The sequence below is a fragment of the Leptinotarsa decemlineata genome, unplaced genomic scaffold, assembly GCF_025532065.1.
Source record: "Leptinotarsa decemlineata unplaced genomic scaffold, Ldec_3_MD MMD2_tig00026354_RagTag_RagTag, whole genome shotgun sequence".
In the NCBI taxonomy this organism is placed as follows: Eukaryota; Metazoa; Arthropoda; class Insecta; order Coleoptera; family Chrysomelidae; genus Leptinotarsa; species Leptinotarsa decemlineata.
This window is the reverse complement of record NW_027412702.1, coordinates 3,287,899-3,300,458: the sequence shown is the minus strand read 5'-3', so window position 1 is coordinate 3,300,458 and position 12,560 is coordinate 3,287,899. Positions and strand designations below refer to the sequence as shown.

At 32.9% G+C, this 12,560-nt stretch overlaps 1 protein-coding gene across 8 annotated transcripts in view; it reads right to left on the bottom strand.

Moving 5' to 3' along the window:
- Window positions 1–12,560, bottom strand: part of LOC111503476 (Eph receptor tyrosine kinase) — a 448,678-nt gene that overhangs the window by 291,996 nt on the left and 144,122 nt on the right. The window contains exons 1-2 of one of the 8 annotated variants that reach the window (XM_074184070.1): window positions 10,864–11,254; window positions 10,513–10,813 (exon numbers count right to left, since the gene is read on the bottom strand). The exons of 6 other annotated variants lie outside the window; for them this stretch is intronic. The gene's annotated coding sequence lies outside the window, so the exon portion shown is untranslated. Of the gene's footprint in view, window positions 1–10,512; window positions 10,822–10,863; window positions 11,255–12,560 lie in introns of those variants that run through there. One more of the 8 variants, XM_074184071.1, reaches the window with a different exon arrangement.

Sequence of the window (12,560 nt, the reverse complement as noted above, 5' to 3'; positions counted from 1 at the left end):
GTATGGTAACGAAGCGGTTTCCTCCCATAAGAAATATAACTTGAAATATACTTTCCTCTATTCAGTTTGTATTCCAAACATTCAATATGGAATTGAATCAAATATTATTCAAAAGAATCCTACACATGGAAAATATAAAAATATACCCCTTTCAATTCTAACAAGATTCTTATGGTTGGGATTTAATAGAATAAACGAACTCTCATCGATGACACTAGTAGATCAAACTCATCCCGTGACATGAAGTCATGATTTTATGAATGAATTGAGTGTTTTTTCTTATAATGTTATTCAGATTTGGTACTGAGGAGCTGATAAGGCAAGTGTCTCAAAGCGAAACATCGTATGTATACCAGTGAGGATGACAGTGTTTCATGTAAGCGAAATTTCACCTCTTTCAATTACTATATTGTGTAGGATTTCTGTGAATAATATCTGATTCAATTCCATAACGAAAATTTGGAATACAATATGAATAGAAAAGGTGTTTTTTGCATAATTCGGTGTTTATATAAAAGGATTTGTTTCGAAACTATTATTCAATATTTATATGAAAGTAGCCGTTTAGAAATTTCTTTTTCTTTCAGTTTGTGTCTGAATTTTCTTTGCATAGAGTTACTTTTTCGAAATTGAGTGATTCATTCCTTTCTTTAGAAGATTCCCACATTCATTTCTATCAATATGGAGAAGTAGAATGCCAAAGTCTTTTTTCCCAAAAGACATTTGTCCTATTGCATCATCAACATCAATCTGAATTATTACAAACTACATCATTTATTCATAACATTATGTCTTTATGTCACAGATGTGTTGAATCTACTGTGTTTCTATCTCATATCATTATAATTTACCAAATAATCCAAAAGTTTTGCTTCTATATAATATATTTCATCAATAAGCAAAGCAAAAGCAAAAAGCAAAAAATATTTTTATTGAAATGAACATGTCTACATTTCATGAGTAACTCTACTTTAACGGTAGAGTAGCAAAGTGACTTATGTTTGTTGACCGGGTGATGACCAGTCATCACCCGAAGACGATTGTAGATACCAACAATCGAAACGTCGTGAACTAACGTGACTTGGAATCTCTACACTTTTTATTTTTTTTATTATTTTCTTTTTTCATTCCTTTAATTTTTATTTATTCAATTACCTATTATATTTTTACTTGTAGGTTATTTCACTATCATTTCATTTCAGGTTTATTGTTGCTTAATATAATTGTTATTTTCAACTATTCTTTTTAATTATTCTTTTTTACTTGTTTCAGGGATTTCAAATCATTTTATATAGTAGACAATGGAAGTCCGAACTAGTGAAAAAGTGACTTATACTTCAGACTAGCGCACCCTCACGCACTCACGTGGCTCATAAATCCATAGTATCTTTATTGTGGAATGTAACCTGGGATCGGGGGGTTTACAATGGTCGCTATCATAGAAATGAATCATTCAACTAATGTTCACGTTAATTTAGCCTATACCTGAATCTTATTTCTTCAACATCGTTCCGGAGGTATTCTCTACTACAGTAACCTCTTTGAGACCATCATGAATGTGGGCCTCTTCCGCATTGAGTTGTACATAGTTCATTGTCGAGAGACTGATGGTTCTCTATTTATTTTCTTACCAATAATCTATCACCACTCTCAAGAAAACGATGGTAATCATTTAATTTTCTGGCAAAGAGTTTCGGTTATTCACATAACTTTAATCCACCGGCTATATACATACCAGTTATTATGATGTACATTCTCGTGGACTAAAATGAGTTTAAATAAATGTTCTTAGAAAGACTAATGAAATCTTATTCGTTAAAAGGTCCAACGTGTATTATTAAAACCAACTCTTGAGACAAGTTCTTTTTTCACAAGAATTACGTGTAATTACGAACGGTGTCGTTCAGCATTGGAAAACCGAAGAGCTAAGCATAATATTTTTATAATCCGGCGTATTTGCATAAAAACCGTATTTATTCAGCCTGGGTAAATAATTAACTGAAACGACCGAGTGTACACGGAAAATATTTTTTAATGTTATGACTAATTCTGATTTATACCTGAAATGTACACGTTACCTTGCATTTGATATCATTAATCAGTCTAATAGAGAAACGATATAAATCTAACATGGAAACCTTTTTTATTGATGACCGCAAATATTTGTGAGAAGTTATACCCACAATGGTTAGCCGGTTTCATTGAAACATCACACCTAGTAATGCAATTATTGTGAAATGAAACCCACGAAAACACTTCCAAATTAGTTATGCTGTCGTAGAGACCGCAAAGTGTCATCAAATAAAAAATGTGGTTTCCATAGTGTGCATAAAAAGGCAGAAAGTGCGACCACATATTCCTGGAATGAATAAAAGGTTAAATTTACAGCAGATTTCCAGCCACAACATAATAATTCCTCGAAAATATGAGAGGCCAAGATACAGCACATCATAAAAACTCTTGTTGTTTCTATTTGGAATTAAAAATTATTTACCATCTGTCAACTTGTGCTCTCAAAATAGTTTTACAACTCAAAAACTAGATATATTCTTTTATCTTGTGGTGTTTCAAGTCGTAGAACCACTCGAGAAACAACTATTGTATGGTCTTATCTAAGAAACGAGTAATTGCAAAGTTACTGAAAAATCATATTCATCTGTGAATATTAACAATTAAGAACTAAAAATTAGGTGTACGTTTGTCTTCGGATGAGTCAACACCCGAAGTATGAGTCAATACATGACTTAATACCGTTATTCTAACTTATATTAATTTTTATTCAAATTTTTCCACCGCATTCTCCAGATTTTCGACGGAGTATATGATACCTGTTCGCAAGTGTCAAAAATTCAGGTTTCTTCCATATCCATACGGCAGCAAAGTATCGTACTCAAAAGTGACGTGCGCTAATTTAAAAATCATTACAAATGCATTGAAGGATGATTGAGAAGTTGCAAGTGGTTCAAAGGCAAAAAATCCACCACTCCATGAATTATTTTGAATTCAAAGACAAATAAAACCAAAACTTGATGAATTATAGACCCTGAAGAAGCTTCCCATTGGAAGCGAAAGCTTGGCAAAGTAGAGCAGAGTTTCGAATCAAATATTGTTTTATACGGATGACATATAAAGAAACATGTAAAATATTCCGAAGGGTTGAATAACAAATAATAGTGTTCCATATTCAGCCTTCGAGATGACCTTCGACTACAATACTCCAAAAAACGAAGAAGCTTGTATTTCTACCAGTATGTTCAATTGGCAGACGAGTTGTTATTAGTTGTTCTCTACTGGATAAGTTAGGGTTTCCTTGGTTTCACTTACGGTTTAAATTTTCTGACATGTATGTCAAATCTTCTTTTACGCCATCTGGTCTAACAATAATATTATTGAGTTGTTCTCTTATCGCAACTCTCGTAATTATACAAGCAAAACGTTAAAATTATTTCGTCTCATAAGAATTGTGCTTGTATGGTTTATGCTGTCAATATTTCAACCCATAATACTTGTATACACGATTCCAGCCTATGTAAAAGTAAGTACCTACACAGATCTTAGAAAAATCACAAAGTCATTTGTTTTATTTAACGCTTTTTTACATTATTTTTGCAATTTTCAGGTCAACATACGTGACATGAATATAAATGAATTCTGCCCTAACGATATTCGAACCTGGTTTCTAGCATTCTCGCGTCCTTACCAAATAACTACAAACACCCCAACCATTCATACATGTTATATAACACCGCTATTACGATTCTCTTCCAAACAATTGTGTTGCATTCTTCTCAAAATTCAAAACTTCGTCTTCGAGTTTACTTTTCCCTTCGAAGATTAACCTTCCATTGTGCCCGAGTATTGTCATTTGTCGTTTAGATCCTTCCAGTTTCGTCATAAGGGATCAGATCAGAAGGGACCTCGACCGGCAAACATCGGTGTAATATGGTCCATTGTGGCCAGGTAATTTCTGTATAGAAAAATGTGACGGAAAGGGATTAGAGTTTTAAAAATATTCGCAGAGAAAACGGATTAGGTGCTGGGTGTATAGGTAAAAAACTAATTTTTGTTTGAGGGTGTCCCAGAATTCCCAGAAGTTTGAATAAATATATCACCAAGTGCAGATGTTATAGTTTGCCAAAAGACTGTCAATATCCTAGCAATGGAAAGAATTGATTGATAATATAAAAATTTAAATATGACTGATGGTTGATTTTAAGATAATTGTTTTTTATGACGGTTATTTGGAAAGTGAATTGATCTGTGACTAAATACTATAATTAGGATCTCTGTCAATATCGTCAATTCAAGAAATCACAACTTCTGTCTTCATTACAACTAAAATCACACATTCAAACAATAAAGTCACATGCGTAATATTTAGAAAATTTATATTTCACAAAGACTGAACACGGTTTATTCAAGGAAATAATTCAGTAGCATTTATATAAATCTCCTTAACTATTAATCACACTACAGTGAATTTGAGGCTCGGTCTTTTCACCTTAGGGTTTGTATACTTCAGATAAATTTCAAGCTATTAAAACTGACCTTATTTGCATCAGCGTGCAATACTCTCTTGACGATTAGAAATAATATTTCATGATATTGAAAATATATTCATAAAATAGATGACTGCATGGATTCAACTTGAAATAACGCCAATATGAAGAATTTCATACCTTGATGCCACAGCTTCGTCAAGATGAAAAACAGAAAAGAAATAACAGAAGACGAATTATCGTGAATAGACTAGTTTTCCAGATCGTCTGAGATTGATTAGTTGGGAAGAAAAAACTCTTCTCAATAATTTCCCAGAAAAATTAAAGAAGATAAAGAAAAAGGTGAATTATGAAAAGGGGACAATGTCCAATTTTCCAACTTTTGGAAATGTCAGTACCTAATTGATTTAACTAACATATTCGAAACCGAGATCAATTTTTCACAATATTTAGCTTTTACAGTTCATTTGCATTAGGATTTCAATTGTCTTGTTAAATCAATTAGGTTCTTTGAGAAGTTGAAATACTTGATTCATGTTTAAATATAACCATCGTCCTCGCATATATCACTGTTGACCAGCCCAAATTTTGTTCCCTCTAAACATAAGTTTATTAATTCAATCTGAATAGATAATATATTCTGTGGAATCTTCAATTTCAAATACACATAAATACATGTCGCAAGAGATTTTTTTACAGAGGTGCACATTCACTTGAAATATTTTTATTTGTTCGAAAAGTGATAACCATTGTTACGACTTGTTAATATACTTCAAATAATTATTTTGAGTACACCCTTTCTCTCTAATTACTATTTCATGGACTGGAACAAAAATCTTTCAACGGAGACAAAAACTAAGTGTTACAAAAATGATTCAATGATGTGCGAACCTGCACATATTAGTCGTTGTTTACAGTGTAAATTAGTCAACATTGAGTTTAATGAGTGTTCAAGGAACAAAAAGATAAGTGATTATTTGTTTTCACAGTAAATTGCATATTTATGGTTGCTTCATTTCTTTTACCATTTGTTATATGTCTTAAGATTAGTGAATTGATCCAAACAACTTCAAAGCATTTCATTTTACACAAAATCACATTTCAATATACAAGGTACATGAACTCCCAAACAGTGAATTGAATTATTGATGATGTTATGCAGTGTTCTTCAGAGAGACAAAATGATTCACACCAAAAGCACCATATAGTGACACTATTTTTTATGATTCAATGATCAGCAATAACACCGATGTCATCAACACGCTGACCACACCATGGACTCCCTGTGGAGGGACCACAAGGATACCTAGGAAGAAGCTCCCGTTTCCCCGAGCAAGACTCCTGGGAGCAATGGAAGATCCGTCGGAGCAGATCCAAGACATCCTGGAGGAGTCTTGAATCAGATGGCGGACAGCTACATCCTGGAAGGAGCTGAAGTCGTACAACATCCATCCCCGGTCTAACAACCTCAACCTATGTAATAACTGACCACCGCAACGGACTCGGACCACTCCTACGGAACTACGGAAAGACAAACTGAACCGAAGGCAACACACACACAATCTCCTATCCCTGAAGAGGCATAAACCTATACCAGGCCCCCCCCCTCAAAACACTATCTCAAACATAATGTAATTGACCAAAACTTGAATTGAACTTGAATTAAATGATTCGATGTGTATCATTATTGTTTCCTTATATAACAAAAGTGAGATTCACTTCTGGTTATATGAAATATCGTACGAAACTATATGATAATTTTTTTCTCAAAACAATGTACTTGATAAGAAAATTTCATGCCATATACATGGCCGGGGTCACGATCAGAGAAAACAACATCCGAGCTACTTAGACCGTGGTCGAAAGTAACTTATAGTACCAAACGTATCATCTGCTACTGCGGCAGATATTTTCAGTGGTGTGACTGCTAGAGCGATGGTGATATCTCGAGTTAGAAAACGTGATATTCACATAAAAATCAGCTATCAAGAAGGTCGAACCCTTAAGGTGCTCTTCGAACCCTTAAGGTGCTCTAAGAGCGGATGTAGTAGAGCTTTATAAAGCGTCTAGCTTTATTTTTCAAAATATATTTTTTTAAGCAGTGATGGATGTAGTTATTTAGTTTAACACCATTCAAATGGTGTTAGAGCTTTATAAAGCGTCTAGCTTTATTTTTCAAAATATATTTTTTAAGCAGTGGTGGATGTAGTTATTTAGTTTAACACCATTTAAATGGTGCTAGAGTTTTATAAAGCATCAAGCTTTATTTTTCAAAATATATTTTTTTAAGCAGTGGTGGATGTAGTTATTTAGTTTAACACCATTCAAATGGTGCTAGAGCTTTATAAAGCACCAAGCTTTATTTTTCAAAATATATTTTTTTAAGCAGTGGTGGATGTAATAATTTAGTTTAACACCATTCAAATGGTGCTAGAGCTTTATAAAGCGTCTAGCTTTATTTTTCAAAATATATTTTTTTAAGCAGTGGTGGATGTAGTTATTTAGTTTAACACCATTTAAATGGTGCTAGAGCTTTATAAATCATCAAACTTTATTTTTTAAATATATTTGTTTAAGCAGTGGTGAATGTAGTTATTTAGTTCAACACCATTCAGATGATGCTAAATTTATCACGAATGTGGTATCTAAGTCGATGAGACAAAGGTGCCTTCAAGTATCGAGATGAGAATTAAAAAACGTTTTAGGAGTGCCATAAAAATTATTCAAAGATTGAAACATGTCATAATTACACAATTTCAAATGGTGATAAATAAAACTATCCAGAAATTATACAAAGAGTCCTCAATTATGAGGGAGCTCTTGGCAGACCAGCTAATATATCAGATATCTTATTTCAGTCATTCATGAAGGTGCTCTCAATTTGATGATCGTTCCCGGTAAATCTTCTACCTAAACATTTTCACTAGAGTGAAAAAAGTTTACTTCGACTGTTCATAATTGCATACTAACACCACTCATTTCACCTAATAAAGTGTTGATATTTATGAACGGACTTCATCGTGTAGGTTTGCCTTTCTGACATGATGGATGATGCCTCTTTACTATTCAGTTTATTTAGGTACTTGTTGGGCAAATTTCAAGTCACAGTCTGAAATATTGCTACAAGGGTTCTGGGTCGTATATATATCAACATACACACATTGCTCTTGTTTGACTAAACCGGTGTCGGTTGAATATGTGAATGAAATTAATAGTTGAAAATGAAATACAAGCTATTGGTTTAAAAAAATAATCATTTCGAAATATCATCATTTGAAATTCAAGTATGTCCTAAAGACCATACTGCTGGTTAGTGGGATGGTATCAAACCAAGCCACAATAAACCCTTGCGGGTTGCGGAGGAGGATGCACCTAGTGGGATGGTATCAAACCAATACCAAAAACATTGGGCACAACAAAAACTACTTTAGTAAACATACAATTTGATTAAATTGGAAGGAGTATATTTTTAGGGTATATTTTTTTTGATTTATTCTTTTCTTTGAAAGATTTACACATTTTTTGTAAAGATATGGAGAAGTAGAAAGCCAAAACCTTTCTTTCCCATGTTCCCATGTTCCTCAAAATCATCATTCCAAATGGAATATAAAGAGATCTTAATCAACTGGTTGAAAGTATTTTTTGAGTCCAAAACGAGGGGTAAATCGCCATTAAATAGTGTCAAAGATGTCTGATACATACAATATATGTCACTCAAAAAATAAATACTTGGAACTGAAAATCGAAAAATCCACATCTTCCAACGTTCCTGAACAGTAGTTATAATCTGGCAAATGCCTACCGGAAAACAACTACTTTCCTAGCTAATACCTACGGAAATTGGATCATATCCGACTCCAAAACCGGTCTGTAGGTGATAACCTTAAAAATTTCAGCGAGATCCTGCTGCTCGACGAACGAAAATCATCTACAAGAGTTTTCTTTGTTTATGAACATTAGAACATTCGGATTTCACAACGAAACTTTCTTAATACTTGCGTCTCTTCAATATGCGTCTACTCGACACATTTATCAGTCTTACTTGATTACGTTTAAGGTTTTGGTATACGGGATGTTGCTTCTCCGCTTCATTATAGTCAAAACATCCCGTCTCAGAGGTGTATATGGTGGAATATCGATGAAAATAGTCGAATTCGAAAGTTCACTGCAGTCCTGGATCTGTCCGACAGTAATGAGGAGTAATACTTCAAAAGCAATCTATAGGTTATCAGTCGATTGACTCCACCGAGGTCCTCGATGAGGATGAAAATGATGCATCTATAAAAATTTCTTGTACATAAATGCCTGTCAGATATAAACCACTAACCGTGGTGTTGACCAGGGAAGTAGTTTCTCCGGCTGGCATTTGTTGGACCTTAATGTATAGAAACGTTGGTAGGTGTGAACTGTCTCGAACTTGAATTATATTTCTAGTAAGTATACACAGTCAGGAAATTTCATGATTGATTTATTCAATTAATCAACAAAGTACTACGCTACTATTTTCACTGAAACGAAAATTCAAGAATCATTCATTTCCACAGAAATATACTGTTCACAAGAGACAGAAACTGTAGTTACTTGTTCTTGTAACTGGTCAGAAATTAGATATTTTTTCAGCAATGCGGAAAAAAATCGATTACCAGTTGATTTTATAAATTCTGTTTAGACCTTGATGAATAATAATGATTGATTTTTCTTATAGCATGTTTGTTATATACTAAAATAATTCATTTCGAGAAATAGAATTTTAAATTTATATTCTGTATGACTTGATTTTCCGTTTTTTTCACCAAACCTTCAATTTTTTAGGCGTGTTGGATGTATATTCATTCTCGATTGTTCATTATGTGAGCATTATTATTGCAATGTGTATCAAGATGAACGAATTTAATACTGTATAGTCGCCGGAAAACCGAAGAAAACTGTCCTATTAGGGTATTGTGACACTGTATCACACTAACTTAGCTTGATCTTTACCAAAACCAAGCATTTCATTGAAAAATTGTATATCAAATCAAGATAGTTCTCATACATAGCCCTACTAATTATGAGCCGAGTGTAATATTTTGTTGTTTTTTGTTGTTAATTTCATTTTATACGAGTTTCCCATTTGACCATTTATTCAACTGGCATAGAAATGTAGTTGGAAGTGAATAAATACTGTGTATGTCAGACATTTAATAATAAACTGAGGAAAGCAAACAAAACCAGATAAGCCCGTTTCGAATGAATTAGCATTTTTCTGTAATATAACTCATTTTCAGAGTAATGAAATTTTAGAGCAAACCGAGAGAGCAAGCACAATTTCTATTACTTTTCGAATAATATTTGCGTTCCCCCTGAAAAAAAATCCTCTCATTAATAATTCTATATTTCAGAACGAAAATATAATCCCGTTAATAAAATGCCCTGAGGTGATTTATTTATTTCGATTGGAAGCGGAAAAAAATCATTATCTACCAAGTCATTATCATCATTGGCGTGGATTATTTCAAACCGCTGGAAAAAGTTTGCTCAGCTGCTTTAAATCTTGATTGAGCTCTATAAACTGCGATTGAAATTGTTTCAATATAGCAGTCCAATGCTGAATGGAAATTTGTGAAAAAAAGCATTTTATAGCGTGGCAACGTAAAAATAAGTTTAAAACAATAATAAAATTTTTTCCACTAAAAGTATTTTCATGGAAGTGCTGAGAAATCTACTCAAATATTAGATTTCAGGAATCCTACTAGTATTCAATATATGACAATATCAAGTAATAATAATCCGGACTGCGAATAGCCACGGTTCGTGAAGATATTAATATATCCTATCCAAAACAAGGACGAAGGCAAAATATGGAAGTCAATCACTAACTGTAACTCAAATTCTTATACTGCTCTTATTTTATTGAAATAATTTTCAGAAGGGATTATCTGATTTTGTATGACAGTAGTTAAAAAGCTATCCTTATCCAGAACAATGACTAACTAGCGGTGCCATATTTTGCAAGATAATAAATTGTCTTTACCTTATATTTCTGTTCGAGGTTGTGTCAGTTGTGGTGATAATCTTCATAATTTCTCATTTATTCTTCCATCCCAAGTAAATGTCGATTTTTGCAGGTCTATCCTCTTCGTATTATTGCTCTTCCTTTGTTCTTGAACCATTCCCTCCACTATCGTCTTTTTGATCATCTATCTTCAGACACCATTATTATAGATTTAGGAATGCTCTTCACATGGTCATATCATCCTTACAGCATTTTTTCAATTGCATCCTCCAGGTTTTGAGTTTTTTCTTGTATATTCTCATTAGAAAATGACATTTCACTAAAAAAATTATTTTCGAAACTGTTGCATAATCTCCCTGCCACTCTTACTCTTAATCTGATCTGGCATAAGTTTTCCTTCAATTTTATATCGTGAATGTTTCTTTTTTCCAATCATTTATTTACTCTGGTGTCCTTTTTGCATAATCCTTTAAATCATTTTCACACCTATTGCTACATCTACCACATCATCATCATCATCATCATATAATGTGTTATTCCAGTGTTTTATCATATATGTAATGTGATTCTTCTGAACTACTACAATTAAGAATAATTCCTTTCATATTCATCCACCTTTCAACGCCATTTCATATTTGTCAGTGCAAGAAAACTGGCACTATTTTCATCAATCTTCTAATTGTCTCATAAATTAGTGAACTTTAACTCAAACAGGAACACATTTCTTCCATTAAAAGCGACGAACTTCCTCAAAATTACTAATTAGAGAGTTGAAACAATGTTGACGGCGTCTTAGTTAGCTGTCAATTTGATTACATATAGTATACCACGTGACAGTTCTATTTATAATATTTCGACTTGTGAATTCCTGTGAATATATTCAATGGTTTTAAGTTCCATTATTATACAAATTCAATTATTTTGAAACTGGGTGAATATATTTTACACTGTTTGGACGCATATAATAATTCAAGTTGACTACTAGCATGGTTTTAATAACACCTAATAATAATGGAAAGTTTGATGTGGGTGGGACTTTTACTTCTTGGATACAAAATACCAATATTAGAAGGTGGAAATGAATAACATCATAGAGCTACCGAGCCCAAGTCATATCAGTAATTCCTAGAATAAATAATTTTACATTTGAAAAAAGGAAATATACGAGAACCAACAACTTCCGTGGTTATAAAAATACATCTTAAAATCACTCCACAGAAATGTTACAGTTCATAACGAAAAACTGAAAAAAATCAATTAAAAATATTCTGAAAATACATGGTTAATTGAATAGGTCTATGAATTTTCGAAGTTAACAAAATATTCTAAGGGATATCACTGGAGTTTTATCCCAACACCAAACCCTTATTTTGACACCTCGACACGACATCTTCGAAGGGAAGTTTAATCTTCCTCTTGAAGATGATAACTTAGTGATCGAAACAGGCGTCGAGGTGTTAAAAATAACGATTTGGTGTTGGGATGAACCTCCAGTAATATTCATTACTGCACCAAAGATTCCAAACAGTGCATCACAAGAACAAAACATTCTATTTGGCAACTAACATGCATTTTGATTTAGCGGACTACTGTTTTCAAACACCAGAAATGAAACACTCTTCTCGTCACTAACCAAGTTGGTGTCTTTAGGAGGTGGAGTAGTTCACTTCTTTTTGTATTTTTACTTCCAGGAGACGCTAGAGGTTTCATGTTTCACTTATCAAACCATAGAGAAGGATGAACCACAAGCACCATGTCCTATTCATTATGTACTAAAATGAAATCACGAACCCTTTTCAACATATCAAAATGATAGTTTATAGAGATGACACTTCCTTACTTACATAGCATTAGAATCAATTTGATTTAAAACAGGAATGCGAACTGACTTACGACTATCTAGTTTCCTGCTTCAGTAATATAATAATAATAATGATAATTTTATTCCAGTCAGATCACAATTCAAATGATATTGAAAACGTCAAAAAAAGAGAACACAAGCACATGCATATATAAAATCTTGAATAATAGTCAAAATTATGAAGTAATATTCTGATAATTATCAC